Source organism: Salmo salar, chromosome ssa27 (genome assembly GCF_905237065.1).
Source record: "Salmo salar chromosome ssa27, Ssal_v3.1, whole genome shotgun sequence".
Taxonomy (NCBI): domain Eukaryota; kingdom Metazoa; phylum Chordata; class Actinopteri; order Salmoniformes; family Salmonidae; genus Salmo; species Salmo salar.
This window is the reverse complement of record NC_059468.1, coordinates 41,613,304-41,631,116: the sequence shown is the minus strand read 5'-3', so window position 1 is coordinate 41,631,116 and position 17,813 is coordinate 41,613,304. Positions and strand designations below refer to the sequence as shown.

The 17,813-nt window shown below is 44.9% G+C and overlaps 1 protein-coding gene across 1 annotated transcript in view; it reads left to right on the top strand.

Moving 5' to 3' along the window:
- The first annotated feature begins 2,195 nt into the window (after positions 1-2,195).
- Positions 2,196-17,813, top strand: part of LOC106593151 (disks large-associated protein 3) — a 145,613-nt gene continuing 129,995 nt past the window's right edge. The window contains exon 1 of the mRNA XM_045709618.1: positions 2,196-2,321. The gene's annotated coding sequence lies outside the window, so the exon portion shown is untranslated. The remainder of the gene's footprint in view (positions 2,322-17,813) is intronic.

Here is a 17,813-nt window from a genome sequence, read left to right as displayed (position 1 = left end):
ATACCTTCTCCAGAACACAAATGTCGCTTGGCTCCCCAATTCTGTGAGTTGGAAGAATTTCCTGTGTCTCTCTATGGGCCATGTGGCCAGAGACTCTCCTGGAATTTTACCACTCCTTCACACAGGGCCTGGGTGGGGGAAGGTAGGTTGGGGGATGGTGCAAAGGGGAGGGGGTCAACTGTCCTCCCTGTACCAAAAGAGGCCAACGTCATGACAGCTAGGAAGGACATCCACAGAGACTTACATTCAGTACGCTCACCTTCAGAGAGCTAGGAAGGACATCCACATATCACAGCCATAGAAAGTACACTTTTCCTCAGTAAAGTACTTATCAGTCAGAGGTAGAAGAGGGGAGGGGTTGGTTCAGGATATTTGGTCCTCTCCTGTTTACTCTCTCTCTCTCTGTCCTCCTCTCTTTCTCTCTGTCCTCTCACTCTCTCTTTCTCTCTGTCCTCCCCTCTTTCTCTCTTTCTTCTCTCTGTTCCCCCCTCTCTCTTTCTCTCTGTCCTCCCCTCTTTCTCTCTCTGTCCTCCCCTCTTTCTCTCTCTGTCCTCCCCTCTTTCTCTCTCTCTGTCCTCCCCTCTTTCTCTCTGTCTCTCTCTGTCCTCCCCTCTTTCTCTCTCTCTGTCCTTCCCTCTTTCTCTCTCTGTCCTCCCCTCTTTCTCTCTCTCTGTCCTCCCCTCTTTCTCTCTGTCTCTCTGTCTCTCTGTCCTCCCCTCTTTCTCTCTCTCTGTTCTCCCCTCTTTCTCTCTCTCTCAGTCCTCCCCTCTTTCTCTCACTCTCTCTGTCCTCCCCTCTGTCCTCCCCTCTATCTCTCTCTCTGTCCTCCCCTCTTTCTCTCTCTCTGTCCTCCCCTCTTTCTCTCTCTCTCTCTGTCCTCCCCTCTTTCTCTCTCTCTCTCTGTCCTCCCCTCTTTCTCTCTCTCTCTGTCCTCCCCTCTTTCTCCCTATCTATCAATTCAATTCAATTTATGGGGCTTTATTGTCATGGGAAACATATGTTAACATTGCCAAAGCAAGTGAAATAGATAATATACAATAGTGAAATAAACAATAAAAAATGAACAGTAAACTTTACACTCACAGAAGTTCCAAAAGAATAAAGACATTTCAAACGTCATATTATGTATATATACAGTGTTGCAACGATGTGCAAATAGTTAAAGTACAAAAGGGAAAATAAATAAGCATAAATATGGGTTGTATTTACAATGGTGTTTGTTCTTCACTGGTTGACCTTTTCTTGTGGCAACAGGTCACAAATCTTGCTGCTGTGATGGCACACTGTGGTATTTCACCCAGTAGATATGGGAGTTTATCAAAATTGGGTTTGTTTTCTAATTCTTTATGGATCTGTGTAATCTGAGGGAAATATATATCTCTAATATGGTCATACATTTGGCAGGAGGTTATGAAGTGCAGCTCAGTTTCCACCTCATTTTGTGGGCAGTGTGCACATAGCCTGTCTTCTCTTGAGAGCCATGTCTGCCTACGGCGGCCTTTCTCAATAGCAAGGCTATGCTCACTGAGTCTGTATATAGTCAAAGCTTTCCTTAAGTTTGGGTCAGTCACAGTGGTCAGGTATTCTGCCACTGTATACTCTCTGTTTAGGGCCAAATAGCATTCTAGTTTGCTCAGTTTTTTTGGTTAATTCTTTCCAAAGTGTCAAGTAATTATCTTTTTGTTTTCTCATGATTTGGTTGGGTCTAATTGTGTTGCTGTCCTGGGGCTCTGTGGGGTGTGTTTGTGTTTGTGAACAGAGACCCAGGACCAGCTTGCTTAGGGGACTCTTCTCCAGGTTAATTTCTCTGTAGGTGATGGTTTTGTATTTTCTCTCCCCCCCTCGCTCTCTGTCTGTCTGTCTGTCTGTCTGTCTGTCTGTCTGTCTGTCTGTCTGTCTGTCTGTCTGTCTGTCTGTCTCTGTCTCTGTCTCTGTCTGTCTGTCTGTCTGTCTGTCTGTCTCTGTCTCTGTCTCTGTCTCTGTCTCTCTCTCTCTCCATCTTTGTCTCTCTCCATCTCTCTCTCTGTCTCTCTCTCTCCCTCCATCTTTGTTACACTCCGTCTCTCTCTCTCTCTCCCCATCTCTCTCTCTCTCCATCTCTCTCTCTCTCTCTCTCTCTCTGTCTCTCTCTCTCCATCTTTGTCTCTCACCATCTCTCTCTCTCTCTCCATCTCTCTCTCTCTCTCTCTCTCTGAATGCAGATTCCTGACAGAGTGTGTGAGCGCTACAGTGGACTAGGGGATCAGTCAGTGGAGTGTGTGTTTGTAAGAAAGTCCTTTCCTAACTGCAGACATGGAGACCCATTTCCTGATGAGAGTGTTGTAAGTACAGTTACTAATGTACATGTTTCTTCTTCAGGGGCCTTCTGTGTTTGTATATTCCACTCAGACACACACAGCAACTGATCTACTCTCTCAGGAATCTCTCACTTGGATCCACTTCACACACTTTAATCCTGTAGGTGACATGTGTGCGCTTTTTAAATCTGTCCCCTCGTGGAACAAAAGTTCCCTGAGGAACCATTCCTGGATTACCCCATGTCAGAAGCGTAACACCTCTGAGAAACAGAGGAGAGAATGAGAAGGGAAAAAAAACGATTGCTCAAAGCCTCTGTCTCTCTCTATTTCTCTTTCTCATTCTCTCTCTCTCTGTCTCTCTCTCCACTTCTCTCTGATCTGATTTGTTGACTGAGTTAAAGCAGAGGACAACATGAAAGCCTTTTTCTTGCTCTCACACACATCAGAGACAGAGGAGAGAAAGAGTGAAACAGCTCTATTATCCTCAAGGAGGTAAAGAGAAGGAACAAAATAATGAATGTAATGAACAGCAGTATTGATTTATATGTATGGGTTTGTTCTATCGATAATGAACTGAACAGTATTGATTTATATGTATGGGTTTGTTCTATCGATAATGAACAGCAGTATTGATTTATATGTAGGGGCTTGTTCTATCGATAATGAACTGAACAGCAGTATTGATTTATATGTATGGGTTTGTTCTATCGATAATGAACTGAACAGTATTGATTTATATGTATGGGTTTGTTCTATCGATAATGAACTGAACAGTATTGATTTATATGTATGGGTTTGTTCTATCGATAATGAACAGCAGTATTGATTTATATGTAGGGGCTTGTTCTATCGATAATGAACTGAACAGCAGTATTGATTTATATGTAGGGGTTTGTTCTATCTATAATGAACAGCAGTATTGATTCTCTCTCCTCTCTGCATTGTTAGTTAAACAACAGGTGTAGTAGACCTCACAGTGAAATGCTGAATACAACAGGTGTAGTAGACCTCACAGTGAAATGCTGAATACAACAGGTGTAGACCTTCACAGTGAAATGCTGAATACAACAGGTGTAGTAGACCTCACAGTGAAATGCTGAATACAACAGGTGTAGACCTTCACAGTGAAATGCTGAATACAACAGGTGTAGTAGACCTCACAGTGAAATGCTGAATACAACAGGTGTAGTAGACCTCACAGTGAAATGCTGAATACAACAGGTGTAGTAGACCTTACAGTGAAATGTTGAATACAACAGGTGTAGTAGACCTCACAGTGAAATGCTGAATACAACAGGTGTAGAAGACCTTACAGTGAAATGTTGAATACAACAGGTGTAGTAGACCTCACAGTGAAATGCTGAATACAACAGGTGTAGTAGACCTTACAGTGAAATGCTGAATACAACAGGTGTAGTAGACCTTACAGTGAAATGTTGAATACAACAGGTGTAGTAGACCTCACAGTGAAATGCTGAATACAACAGGTGTAGTAGACCTTACAGTGAAATGCTGAATACAACAGGTGTAGTAGACCTCACAGTGAAATGCTGAATACAACAGGTGTAGTAGACCTCACAGTGAAATGCTGAATACAACAGGTGTAGTAGACCTCACAGTGAAATGCTGAATACAACAGGTGTAGTAGACCTTACAGTGAAATGCTGAATACAACAGGTGTAGTAGACCTTACAGTGAAATGCTGAATACAACAGGTGTAGTAGACCTCACAGTGGAAATGCTGAATACAACAGGTGTAGTAGACCTTACAGTGAAATGCTGAATACAACAGGTGTAGTAGACCTCACAGTGAAATGCTGAATACAACAGGTGTAGTAGACCTCACAGTGAAATGCTGAATACAACAGGTGTAGTAGACATCACAGTGAAATGCTGAATACAACAGGTGTAATAGACCTTACAGTGAAATGCTGAATACAACAGGTGTAGTAGACCTTACAGTGAAATGCTGAATACAACAGGTGTAGTAGACCTCACAGTGAAATGCTGAATACAACAGATGTAGTAGACCTTACAGTGAAATGCTGAATACAACAGGTGTAGTAGACCTCACAGTGAAATGCTGAATACAACAGGTGTATTAGACCTCACAGTGAAATGCTGAATACAACAGGTGTAGTAGACCTCACAGTGAAATGCTGAATACAACAGGTGTAGTAGACCTCACAGTGAAATGCTGAATACAAAAGGTGTAGTAGACCTCACAGTGAAATGCTGAATACAACAGGTGTAGTAGACCTCACAGTGAAATGCTGAATACAACAGGTGTAGTAGACCTCACAGTGAAATGCTGTGTGTGTGTGTGTGTGTGTGTGTGTGTGTGTGTGTGTGTGTGTGTGTGTGTGTGTGTGCATGTGTGTGTGTGTGTGTGGTTGTGTGTGTGTGTGTGTGTGTGTGTGTGTGTGTATATTTTTATTACAGCACTCAGTCTTTTTGGGTAGGAGTCTATTGGCATGGGATATCTTGATGTGGTAATATTTATCCCCTTTCTTTGCAAAAGCGCTCCAAATCTGTCAGATTGCGAGGACATCTCTGCACAGCCCTCTTCAGATCACCCCAGAGATGTTTAATTGGATTCAGGTCTGGGCTCTGGCTGGGCCATTCCAAAACGTTCATCTTCTTCTGGTGAAGCCATGCTTTCGTGGATTTGGATGTGTGCTTTGGGTCGTTGTCGTGCTGAAAGGTGAACTTCATCTTCAGCTTTCTAACGGACGCCTGAAGGTTTTGTGCCAAAATTGCCTGGTATTTGGAACTGTTTATAATTCCCTCCACCCTGACTAAGGCCCTGGATCCAGCTGAAGAAAATGTAAATCTCAAGAGCTCATAACAATTACCGTAATTTCCGGACTATAAGCCGCTACTTTTTCCCCAGGCTTTGAACCTCGCGGCTTAAACAATGACGCGGCTAATATATGGATTTTTCCCACTTTCAAAATTTTTAAAAAAAAATAAAAATGTAAAAATAAAAAAACACATTCTGTGACATGCTCAGTTTTTTGGCGGCATGAAGCTTTCATTAGACCAATGAAATTGCCGAACGGGTTAAGGTCAAACAACTTTTTTGTTTACTGTTTAGATTAAATCGAGCGCTCTCAAACTTCCCATCATTCTGATTACGGTAGTCATTTTGTCACCCTCATCATGGCAAAGACACGGAGAAATGCATATGATGCAGCTTTCAAGTTGAAGGCGATTGATCTGGCTGTTGGAAAAGGAAATAGAGCTGCTGCACGGGAGCTTGGTCTGGAGAAATGCCTTTCTTGGTAGGCTACTGTTTACTGCAATTTTTTTTTTTGTTGTTACAAGCCGTGTTTCGTTAAAGCCTATTTATTTTTGTTACAAGCCGTGTTTCGTTAAAGCCTGTGTAAAGTTAATTTGTTTCAATATACCGGTAGGCACCTGCGGCTTATAGACATGTGCGGCTTATTTATGTTCAAAATAATAATTTTTAAAAAATCATTGGGTGCGGCTTATATTCAGGTGCGCTCAATAGTCCGGAAATTACGCTAGTATCAATGGTGTCCTTTAGAATGTCCTTTAGTTAGGTGACTATAATCACTGCTGTAAGCTTGCTACAAGCTAAACAGTACAACTACCGTAGAAGGATATGGTAACGTCCCTTGAGTTAGGGAACTACAGTCACTGCTATAAGCTAGCTCCAAGCTAAACAGTACAACTACCGTAGAAGGACATGGTAAAGTCCCTTGAGTTAGGGAACTACAGTCACTGCTATAAGCTAGCTCCAAGCTAAACAGTACAACTACCGTAGAAGGATATGGTAACGTCCCTTGAGTTAGGGGACTATAATCACTGCTGTGTGCTCCCTATGATGTTGAGATATGGGCTGCTCAGGCTGTTGTTACATTAATACCATTTGAGGGGCGCGCATCAAGAGCCCAAAGCCATTAATACCATTTGAGGGGTGCGCATCAAGAGCCCACTGCCATATTGGACTGTGTGTGGTTTCAGAGAAACAAGCCAATAAGAAGTGTGTATTAATTCAATCCATTATCAGAATGGAAGGGGAGTACATTAGGCAAGGCCCTCTGTACTTCTATGGAGTACAGAGGGCAGCCTATTTTTATTTATTTAAACTTTGTTTAACTCGGCAAGTCAGTTTTAAGAACAAATTCTTATTTACAATGACAGCCTACCAGGGAACAGTGGGTTAACTGCCTTGTTCAGGGGGCAGAACAACAGATTTTTACCTTGTCAGCTCAGGGATTTGATCTAACCAGCTTTTAGTGACTAATGCTCTAACCACTAGATTACCTGCCTATGAGGTTATTTACATTTGACATTTTCACTAATGAATGCATCCCTGGTAGTAACTAATATACTGTTTCAAAAGGTTTCTCCTGTTCACTAATGAATGCACCCGTAGTAGTAACTAATATACTGTTTCAAAAGGTTTCTCCTGTACTGTGTCTACTGAACACGACCCAGTTTAGAGAGAAGAAGAGATTGAAGGGAGGAATATTATTTCTACATTTATCCACTCTGCTGTAATGAAACATGCTGTATCAAATATTGGCCTATTTGTCCTCTCCGCCATATTTCGACGTTCTCCCCATCCCTTCTCTCTCTTTCTCTCCTGTCTCTCACGCTCTTTCTCTCTCTCTCTCTCTCTCTCTCTCTCTCTCGATCTCAGTATTGTTTCAGTCCATCCAGAGAGAAATCCAGGAGAAAGAAAGAAAGAGTCATTGTAAGAGATAGTCATCCTAGCCCTCTGACTAGTACAGCTGGTACAGTAGTAGAGATAGTCATCCTAGCCCTCTGACTAGTACAGCTGGTACAGTAGTAGAGATAGTCATCCTAGCCCTCTGACTAGTACAGCTGGTACAGTAGTAGTAGAGATAGTCATCCTAGCCCTCTGACTAGTACAGCTGGTACAGTAGTAGTAGAGATAGTCATCCTAGCCCTCTGACTAGTACAGCTGGTACAGTAGTAGAGAGTCATCCTAGCCCTCTGACTAGTACAGCTGGTACAGTAGTAGTAGAGAGAGTCATCCTAGCCCTCTGACTAGTACAGCTGGTACAGTAGTAGAGATAGTCATCCTAGCCCTCTGACTAGTACAGCTGGTACAGTAGTAGAGAGTCATCCTAGCCCTCTGACTAGTACAGCTGGTACAGTAGTAGTAGAGATAGTCATCCTAGCCCTCTGACTAGTACAGCTGGTACAGTAGTAGTAGAGATAGTCATCCTAGCCCTCTGACTAGTACAGCTGGTACAGTAGTAGTAGAGATAGTCATCCTAGCCCTCTGACTAGTACAGCTGGTACAGTAGTAGAGATAGTCATCCTAGCCCTCTGACTAGTACAGCTGGTACAGTAGTAGAGATAGTCATCCTAGCCCTCTGACTAGTACAGCTGGTACAGTAGTAGTAGAGAGTCATCCTAGCCCTCTGACTAGTACAGCTGGTACAGTACAGTAGTAGAGAGTCATCCTAGCCCTCTGACTAGTACAGCTGGTACAGTAGTAGTAGAGATAGTCATCCTAGCCCTCTGACTAGTACAGCTGGTACAGTAGTAGTAGAGATAGTCATCCTAGCCCTCTGACTAGTACAGCTGGTACAGTAGTAGTAGAGATAGTCATCCTAGCCCTCTGACTAGTACAGCTGGTACAGTAGTAGTAGAGATAGTCATCCTAGCCCTCTGACTAGTACAGCTGGTACAGTAGTAGAGATAGTCATCCTAGCCCTCTGACTAGTACAGCTGGTACAGTAGTAGTAGAGATAGTCATCCTAGCCCTCTGACTAGTACAGCTGGTACAGTAGTAGAGATAGTCATCCTAGCCCTCTGACTAGTACAGCTGGTACAGTAGTAGTAGAGATAGTCATCCTAGCCCTCTGACTAGTACAGCTGGTACAGTAGTAGTAGAGATAGTCATCCTAGCCCTCTGACTAGTACAGCTGGTACAGTAGTAGAGATAGTCATCCTAGCCCTCTGACTAGTACAGCTGGTACAGTAGTAGTAGAGATAGTCATCCTAGCCCTCTGACTAGTACAGCTGGTACAGTACAGTAGTAGAGATAGTCATCCTAGCCCTCTGACTAGTACAGCTGGTACAGTAGTAGTAGAGATAGTCATCCTAGCCCTCTGACTAGTACAGCTGGTACAGTAGTAGAGATAGTCATCCTAGCCCTCTGACTAGTACAGCTGGTACAGTAGTAGAGATAGTCATCCTAGCCCTCTGACTAGTACAGCTGGTACAGTAGTAGTAGAGATAGTCATCCTAGCCCTCTGACTAGTACAGCTGGTACAGTACAGTAGTAGAGATAGTCATCCTAGCCCTCTGACTAGTACAGCTGGTACAGTAGTAGAGATAGTCATCCTAGCCCTCTGACTAGTACAGCTGGTACAGTAGTAGTAGAGATAGTCATCCTAGCCCTCTGACTAGTACAGCTGGTACAGTACAGTAGTAGAGATAGTCATCCTAGCCCTCTGACTAGTACAGCTGGTACAGTACAGTAGTAGAGAGTCATCCTAGCCCTCTGACTAGTACAGCTGGTACAGTAGTAGAGATAGTCATCCTAGCCCTCTGACTAGTACAGCTGGTACAGTAGTAGTAGAGATAGTCATCCTAGCCCTCTGACTAGTACAGCTGGTACAGTAGTAGTAGGAGTAGAAAATAGTAGATACAGTCTTTCTCCTCCCTCTCTCTCCTCTCTTTTCCCTCTACTCTACTCTCTCTTCTCTCTCCTTTCCCTTTTCTCTCTCCTCTCTCTCTCCTCTCTCACCTCCCTCTCCTTTCTCTCCATCCTCTCCACTCTCTCTCTCCACTCTCTCTCTCCACTCTCTCTCTCCACTCTCTCTCTCCTCGCTTTTCCCTCTACTCTCTCTTCTTTCTCTTTCCCTTTTCTCTCTCCTCTCTCTCCACTCTCTCCTCTCTCACTCCCTTCTCTCCTCTCTCTCTATCCTCTCTCTCCTCTCTCCTCTCTTTCTACTCTCTCTCGCCTCTCTTCTCTCTGTCTCTCCTCTCTCTCACCTCCCTCTCCTCTCACTCTCCTCTCTCTCTTCTCTCTCCCCCTCTCCTTCCTATCCTCTCTCCTCCCTATCCTCTCTCTCTCTTCTCTCTACTCCCTCTCCTCTCTCTACCCTCACCTCTCTCTCCTTCCTATCCTCTCTCTCCTCTCTCTACTCCCTCTCCTCTCTCTACCCTCACCTCTCTCTCCTTCCTATCCTCTCTCTCCTCTCTCTACTCCCTCTCCTCTCTCTACCCTCACCTCTCTCTCCTTCCTATCCTCTCTCCTCCCTATCCTCTCTCTCTTCTCTCTACTCCCTCTCCTCTCTCTACCATCACCTCTCTCCTTCCTATCCTCTCTCTCCTCTCTCTACTCCCTCTCCTCTCTCTACCCTCACCTCTCTCTCCTTCCTATCCTCTCTCCTCCCTATCCTCTCTCTCTTCTCTCTACTCCCTCTCCTCTCTCTACCCTCCTCTCTCTCCTTCCTTTCCTCTGTCACTCCTCTCTCCCCCTCTCCCTGTCTCTCCTCTTTCTCCTTTCTCTCTCCTCTCTCCTCAATCTCTTCTCCCTCTCGTCTCTCACCTCCCTCTCTCCTCCTTCTCCTCCCTCACCTCTCTCCCTTCCCTCTACTCTCTATCACTTTCTCCTTCCTCTCTCTCTCCTCCCTCTCTCCTCTGTCATGTATTACTACTCTGACCCCAGTCCTCCTCTCCTCTCTCCTCCCTCTCCTCTCCTCTCTCCCTTCCTTCTCCTCTCTCCTCCCTCTCTCTCTCTCCTCCCTTCTTCTCTGTCGTGTATTACTACTCTGACCCCAGTCCTCCTCTCCTCTCCTCTCCTCTCCTCTCCTCTCCTCTCCTCTCCTCTCCTCTCCTCTCCTCTCCTCTCCTCTCCTCTCCTCTCCTCTCCTCTCCTCTCCTCTCCTCTCCTCTCCTCTCCTCTCCTCTCCTCTCTGTTGTCTGTGAGCACTCAGGACTGTTTTTTCTCTCTATTTCTCTTTCTTTCTTTCTCTCCTTATTTTTCTGTCTATCTCTCTCTCCATCTCTCCCTAATTGGCTGAAACCACTGCTGCCCTCCATCTATTAATCCATCAATCTCTTTTTTCATTAATCAATCTCTCCATTTCTCCATCTCTCCATCCATCCATCACTCTCTCCATTTATTTAACCATCCATCTATCCTTCCCTTCTCTCCGGGGCTTGTTTTGGCCTTTGACATGGAATTGCACTCAGAGACAGAGGGTACATGAGAGGTAGAAAACAGCTTTTACACTCAGAGACAGCAGGTACATGAGAGGTAGAACACAGCTGTTACACTCAGAGACAGCGGGTACATGAGAGGTAGAACACAGCTGTTACACAGAGACAGCGGGTACATGAGAGGTAGAACACAGCTGTTACACAGAGACCGCAGGTACATGAGAGGTACAAAATAGTTGTCATTATTTCTGAGTGGACTGTTAGTAGGAATACAGAGAGACTGGATACAGTGAGACACACACACACACACACACACACACACACACACACACACACACACACACACACACACACACACACACACACACACACACACACACACACACACCAAACCAGTAGTCACTGTAATGAGTATGTTAGACTAACAGAGTGGGTACAGTCCAGGGTGGCTCTCATTTATACTTAATTACTGTTTTAACTGCAGTTCTCCTTCTGCTTCTCTGGCTAGCTTTAACGGGGGAGAGACCACATACAGTTGAAGTCGAAAGTTTACATACACCTTTCGCCAAATACATTTCAACTCAGTTTTTCACAATCCCTGACATTTAATCCTAGTAAAAATTCCCTGTTTTAGGTCAGTTAGGATCACCACTTTATTTTTAAAATGTGAAATGTCAGAATAATTGTAAAGAGAGTGATTTATTTCAGCTTTTTATTTATTTCATCGCATTCCCAGTGGGTCAGAAGTTTACATACACTCAATTAGTATTTGGTATCATTGCGTCCCACCTACTCAACAGCCAGTGTAATCCTGTGGCGCGATATTCAAATACCTCAAAAATGCAAAAACTTCAATTTTTCAAACATATGACTATTTTACACCATTTTAAAGACAAGACTCTCGTTAATCTAACCACACTGTCCGATTTCAAAAAGGCTTTACAACGAAAACAAAACATTAGATTATGTCAGCAGAGTACCCAGCCAGAAATAATCAGACACACATTTTTCAAGCTAGCATATAATGTCACATAAACCCAAACCACAGCTAAATGCAGCAATAACCTTTTGATGATCTTCATCAGATGACAACCCTAGGACATTATGTTATACAATACATGCATGTTTTGTTCAATCAAGCTTTTTACATTAGCATGTGACTAGCATGTGACTAGCATTCCCACCGAACACTGCCGGTGAATTTACTAAATTACTCACGATAAACGTTCACAAAAAACATAACAATTATTTTAAGAATTATAGATACAGAACTCCTCTATGTACTCGATATGTCCGATTTTAAAATAGCTTTTTGGTGAAAGCACATTTTGCAATATTCTCAGTAGATAGCCCGGCATCACAGGGCTAGCTATTTAGACACCCAGCAAGTTTAGCACTCACCAAAGTCAGATTTACTGTAAGAAAAATGTTATTACCTTTGCTGTTCTTCGTCAGAATGCACTCCCAGGACTTCTACTTCAATAACAAATGTTGGTTTGGTCCCAAATAATCCATTGTTATATCCGAATAGCGGCGTTTTGTTCGTGCGTTCAAGACACTATCCAAAAGGGTAAATAAGGGTGACGAGCATGGCGCATTTCGTGACAAAACATTTCTAAATATTCCATTACCATACTTCGAAGCATGTCAACCGCTGTTTAAAATCAATTTTTATGCCATTTTTCTCGTAAAAAAGTGATAATATTCCGACCGGGAAAGCCTGTATACGTACAAAGAGAGAGAAAATAAATACATCTCGTGCCCTTGTGCACGAGCCTGAGTCTCAGAGTACTCTGACCAGCCTCTATCCAAACGCGATAATGTGTTTCAGCCAGAGGCTGCCTCGATATCATTCAGCTTTTTCCCGGGTTCTGAGAGCCTATGGGAGCCGTAGGAAGTGTCACGTTACGGCAAAGATCCTCAGTCTTCAATAAAAAGAGCCAAGATGAACAACAACTTGTCAGAGAGGCCACTTCCTGTTCAGAATCCTCTCAGGTTTTTGCCTGCCATATGAGTTCTGTTATACTCACAGACACCATTCAAACAGTTTTAGAAACTTTAGGGTGTTTTCTATCCAAAGCCAATAATTATATGCATATTCTAGTTACTGGGCAGGAGTAGTAACCAGATTAAATCGGGTACGTTTTTTATCCGGCCGTGTCAATACTGCCCCCTAGCCCTAACAGGTTAAGAACTAATTCTTATTTTCAATGACAGCTAAGGAACAGTGGGTTAACTGCCTTGTTCAGGGGCAGAACGACAGATTTTTACCTTGTCGGCTCAGGGATTCAATCTTGCAACCTTTTGGTTGATGCTGCCACCCCGTGCTTTACGGTTGGGATGGTGTTCTTCGGCTTGCAATCCTCCCGATGGTCATTATGGCCTAACGAGCTGAGAGCTTAATAACACATAATTTTACCTCATGATGCCATCTATTTTGTGAAGAATCAGCAAAGCACCCCACAACATGATGCTGCAGTGCTTCACGGTTGGGATGGTGTTCTTACAAGCTAAAAACAATGGTCATTATGGCCAAACAATTTTATTTTTGTTTCATCAGACCAGAGGACATTTCTCCAAAAAGTACTATCTTTGTCCCCATGTGCAGTTGCAAACCATAGTCTGGCATTTTTATGCCGGTTTTGGAGCAGTGGCTTCTTCCTTGCTGAGCGGCCTTTCAGGTTATGTCGATATAGGACTCGTGTTACTGTGGATATAGATACTTTTGTACCTGTTTCCTCCAGCATCTTCACAAGGTCCTTTGCTGTTGTTCTGGGATTGATTTGCACTTTTCGCACCAAAGTACATTCATCTCGAGGAGACAGAACGTGTCTCCTTCCTGAGCAGTATGACAGCTGCGTGGTCCCATGGTGTTTATACTTGCATACTATTGTTTGTACAGATGAACGTGGTACCTTCAGGCGTTTGGAAATTGCTCCCAACGATGAACCAGACTTGTGGAGGTCTATCATTTTTTTCTGAGGTCTTGGCTGATTTCTTTTGATTTTCCCATGATGTCAAGCAAAGAGGCACTGAGTTTAAAGGTAGGCCTTGAAATACATCCACAGGTACACCTCCAATTGACTCAAATGATGTCAATTAGCCTATCAGAATCTTCAAAAACCATGACATCATTTTCTGGAATTTTCCAAGCTGTTTAAAGGCACAGTCAACTTAGTGTATGTAAACTTCTGACCCACTGGAATTGTGATACAGTTAATTATAAGTGAAATAATCTGTCTGTAAACAATTGTTGGAAAAATGACTTGTGTCATGCACAAAAGTAGATGTCCTAACCGACTTGCCAAAACTATAGTTTGTTAATAAGAAATGTGAGGAGTGGTTGAAAAACGAGTTTTAAAGCCAACCTAACTGTATGTAAACTTCCGACTTCATCTGTAGATACACTGTGCCATAATGCACTCTTTCTGATTTTATTGTTGTCTATCTTTACATATTTGGTAAGTATAGTATTTATTCATGGATATGTGAATGGATTAAGAGTAGAATAGATTAGATTCACACAAACACGTGCACACACACAAACACGGACAAATGGATAGGTGGACGTGTGTCAGTCAGAACAGAATTACAGCACCCATCCATTTTAGAGATGAATGGTATTACAGATATGACAAATCACCATAGCAACAATCCAAAGCCTTGTGGGACTTGAGTATAGGGGGCCAGTGTGTTCCCACGACAACAGACTTCAATTTACATTGATGATCGTATGTGTGTGTGTGTGTGTGTGTGTGTGTGTGTGTGTGTGTGTGTGTGTGTGTGTGTGTGTGTGTGTGTGTGTGTGTGTGTGTGTGTGTGTGTGTGTGTGTGTGTGTGTCCAAAGTGGTAGATTTGGACTGAAATAGGTTCCGGTACTCACTTCCATTCCTGTGAGTATCTGAATGTCTTCTTCTATGGTCAGATTCTATCACATCTGAATGTCTTCTTCTATGGTTAGATTCTATCACATCTGAATGTCTTCTTCTATGGTTAGATTCTATCACATCTGAATGTCTTCTTCTATGGTTAGATTCTATCACATCTGAATGTCTTCTTCTATGGTTAGATTCTATCACATCAGAATGTCTTCTTCTATGGTTAGATTCTATCACATCTGAATGTCTTCTTCTATGGTTAGATTCTATCACATCTGAATGTCTTCTTCTATGGTTAGATTCTATCACATCTGAATGTCTTCTTCTATGGTTAGATTCTATCACATCTGAATGTCTTCTTCTATGGTCAGATTCTATCACATCAGAATGTCTTCTTCTATGGTCAGATTCTATCACATCAGAATGTCTTCTTCTATGGTCAGATTCTATCACATCTGAATGTCTTCTTCTATGGTCAGTATTAGATAATGTGGTATTAACTTAATCTAGCTCTCAGTTGCAATGTTGTACACTGAATATACAAAACATGACATAGACTGACCAGGTGAATCCAGGTGAAAGCTATGATCCCTTATTGATGTCACTTGTTAAATCCACTTCAATCAGTGTAGATGAAGGGGAGGAGACGGGTTAAAGAAGGATTTTTAAGCCTTGAAGCAGTTGAGACATGGTTTATGTATGTGTGACATTCAGAGGGTGAATGGACAAGAAAGGAAAAGATTGAAGTTCTTTTGAATGGGGTAGTAGGTACCAAGCGTGCTGGTTTGGTTTTTCACACTTTACAGTTTCCCGTGTGTATCAAGAACGGTCCACTACCCAATGGACATCCAGCCAACTTGACACAACTGTGGGAAGCATTGGAGTCAACATGGGCCAGTGTCCCTGTGGAACCTTGTAGAGTCCATGCCCTGATGAACTGAGTCTGTAGAGTCCATGCCCTGATGAACTGAGACTGTAGAGTCCATGCCCAGAGGAACTGAGGCTGTAGAGTCCATGCCCCGAGGAACTGAGGCTGTAGAGTCCATGCCCTGATGAACTGAGGCTGTAGAGTCCATGCCCCGATGAACTGAGGCTGTAGAGTCCATGCCCCGAGGAACTGAGGCTGTAGAGTCCATGCCCTGACGAACGGAGGCTGTAGAGTCCGTGCCCCGATGAACTGAGGCTGTAGAGTCCATGCCCTGATGAACTGAGGCTGTAGAGTCCGTGCCCTGATGAACTGAGGCTGTAGAGTCCGTGCCCTGATGAACTGAGGCTGTAGAGTCCATGCCCTGACGAACTGAGTCTGTAGAGTCCATGCCCTGACGAACTGAGTCTGTAGAGTCCGTGCCCTGACGAACTGAGTCTGTAGAGTCCATGCCCTGACGAACTGAGTCTGTAGAGTCCGTGCCCTGACGAACTGAGTCTGTAGAGTCCGTGCCCTGATGAACGGAGGCTGTAGAGTCCGTGCCCTGATGAACTGAGGCTGTAGAGTCCATGCCCTGACGAACTGAGTCTGTAGAGTCCATGCCCCGACGAACTGAGGCTGTAGAGTCCATGCCCCGATGAACTGAGGCTGTAGAGTCCGTGCCCTGATGAACTGAGGCTGTAGAGTCCGTGCCCTGATGAACTGAGGCTGTAGAGTCCGTGCCCTGATGAACTGAGGCTGTAGAGTCCATGCCCTGACGAACTGAGTCTGTAGAGTCCGTGCCCTGACGAACTGAGTCTGTAGAGTCCGTGCCCTGATGAACTGAGGCTGTAGAGTCCATGCCCTGACGAACTGAGTCTGTAGAGTCCGTGCCCTGATGAACTGAGTCTGTAGAGTCCGTGCCCTGATGAACTGAGGCTGTAGAGTCCGTGCCCTGATGAACTGAGTCTGTAGAGTCCATGCCCTGATGAACTGAGTCTGTAGAGTCCGTGCCCTGATGAACTGAGTCTGTAGAGTCCGTGCCCTGATGAACGGAGTCTGTAGAGTCCGTGCCCTGATGAACTGAGGCTGTAGAGTCCATGCCCTGATGAACTGAGGCTGTAGAGTCCATGCCCCGAGGACCTGAGGCTGTAGAGTCCATGCCCTGATGAACGGAGGCTGTAGAGTCCGTGCCCTGATGAACTGAGGCTGTAGAGTCCATGCCCTGACGAACTGAGTCTGTAGAGTCCATGCCCTGACGAACTGAGTCTGTAGAGTCCATGCCCTGATGAACTGAGTCTGTAGAGTCCATGCCCTGACGAACTGAGTCTGTAGAGTCCATGCCCTGATGAACTGAGTCTGTAGAGTCCATGCCCTGACGAACTGAGGCTGTAGAGTCCATGCCCTGATGAACGGAGGCTGTAGAGTCCATGCCCTGATGAACTGAGGCTGTAGAGTCCGTGCCCCGAGGAACGGAGGCTGTAGAGTCCATGCCCCGACGAACTGAGTCTGTAGAGTCCATGCCCTGACGAACTGAGTCTGTAGAGTCCATGCCCTGAGGAACGGAGGCTGTAGAGTCCATGCCCCGAGGAACTGAGGCTGTAGAGTCCATGCCCTGACGAACTGAGTCTGTAGAGTCCATGCCCTGACGAACTGAGGCTGTAGAGTCCATGCCCCGAGGACCTGAGGCTGTAGAGTCCGTGCCCTGATGAACTGAGTCTGTAGAGTCCATGCCCTGATGAACTGAGTCTGTAGAGTCCATGCCCCGAGGAACTGAGTCTGTAGAGTCCATGCCCTGATGAACTGAGTCTGTAGAGTCCGTGCCCTGATGAACTGAGTCTGTAGAGTCCATGCCCTGATGAACGGAGGCTGTAGAGTCCGTGCCCTGATGAACTGAGTCTGTAGAGTCCGTGCCCAGAGGACCTGAGGCTGTAGAGTCCATGCCCTGAGGAACTGAGGCTGTAGAGTCCATGCCCTGACGAACTGAGTCTGTAGAGTCCGTGCCCTGATGAACTGAGTCTGTAGAGTCCATGCCCCGAGGACCTGAGGCTGTAGAGTCCATGCCCTGACGAACTGAGTCTGTAGAGTCCGTGCCCTGATGAACTGAGTCTGTAGAGTCCATGCCCAGAGGAACTGAGTCTGTAGAGTCCATGCCCAGAGGAACTGAGTCTGTAGAGTCCGTGCCCTGATGAACTGAGTCTGTAGAGTCCATGCCCTGATGAACTGAGGCTGTAGAGTCCATGCCCTGATGAACTGAGTCTGTAGAGTCCATGCCCCGAGGACCTGAGTCTGTAGAGTCCGTGCCCTGAGGAACTGAGGCTGTAGAGTCCATGCCCCGAGGACCTGAGTCTGTAGAGTCCATGCCCTGATGAACGGAGGCTGTAGAGTCCATGCCCCGAGGACCTGAGTCTGTAGAGTCCATGCCCTGATGAACTGAGGCTGTAGAGTCCGTGCCCCGAGGACCTGAGGCTGTAGAGTCCATGCCCTGAGGAACTGAGGCTGTAGAGTCCGTGCCCCGAGGAACTGAGGCTGTAGAGTCCATGCCCTGATGAACTG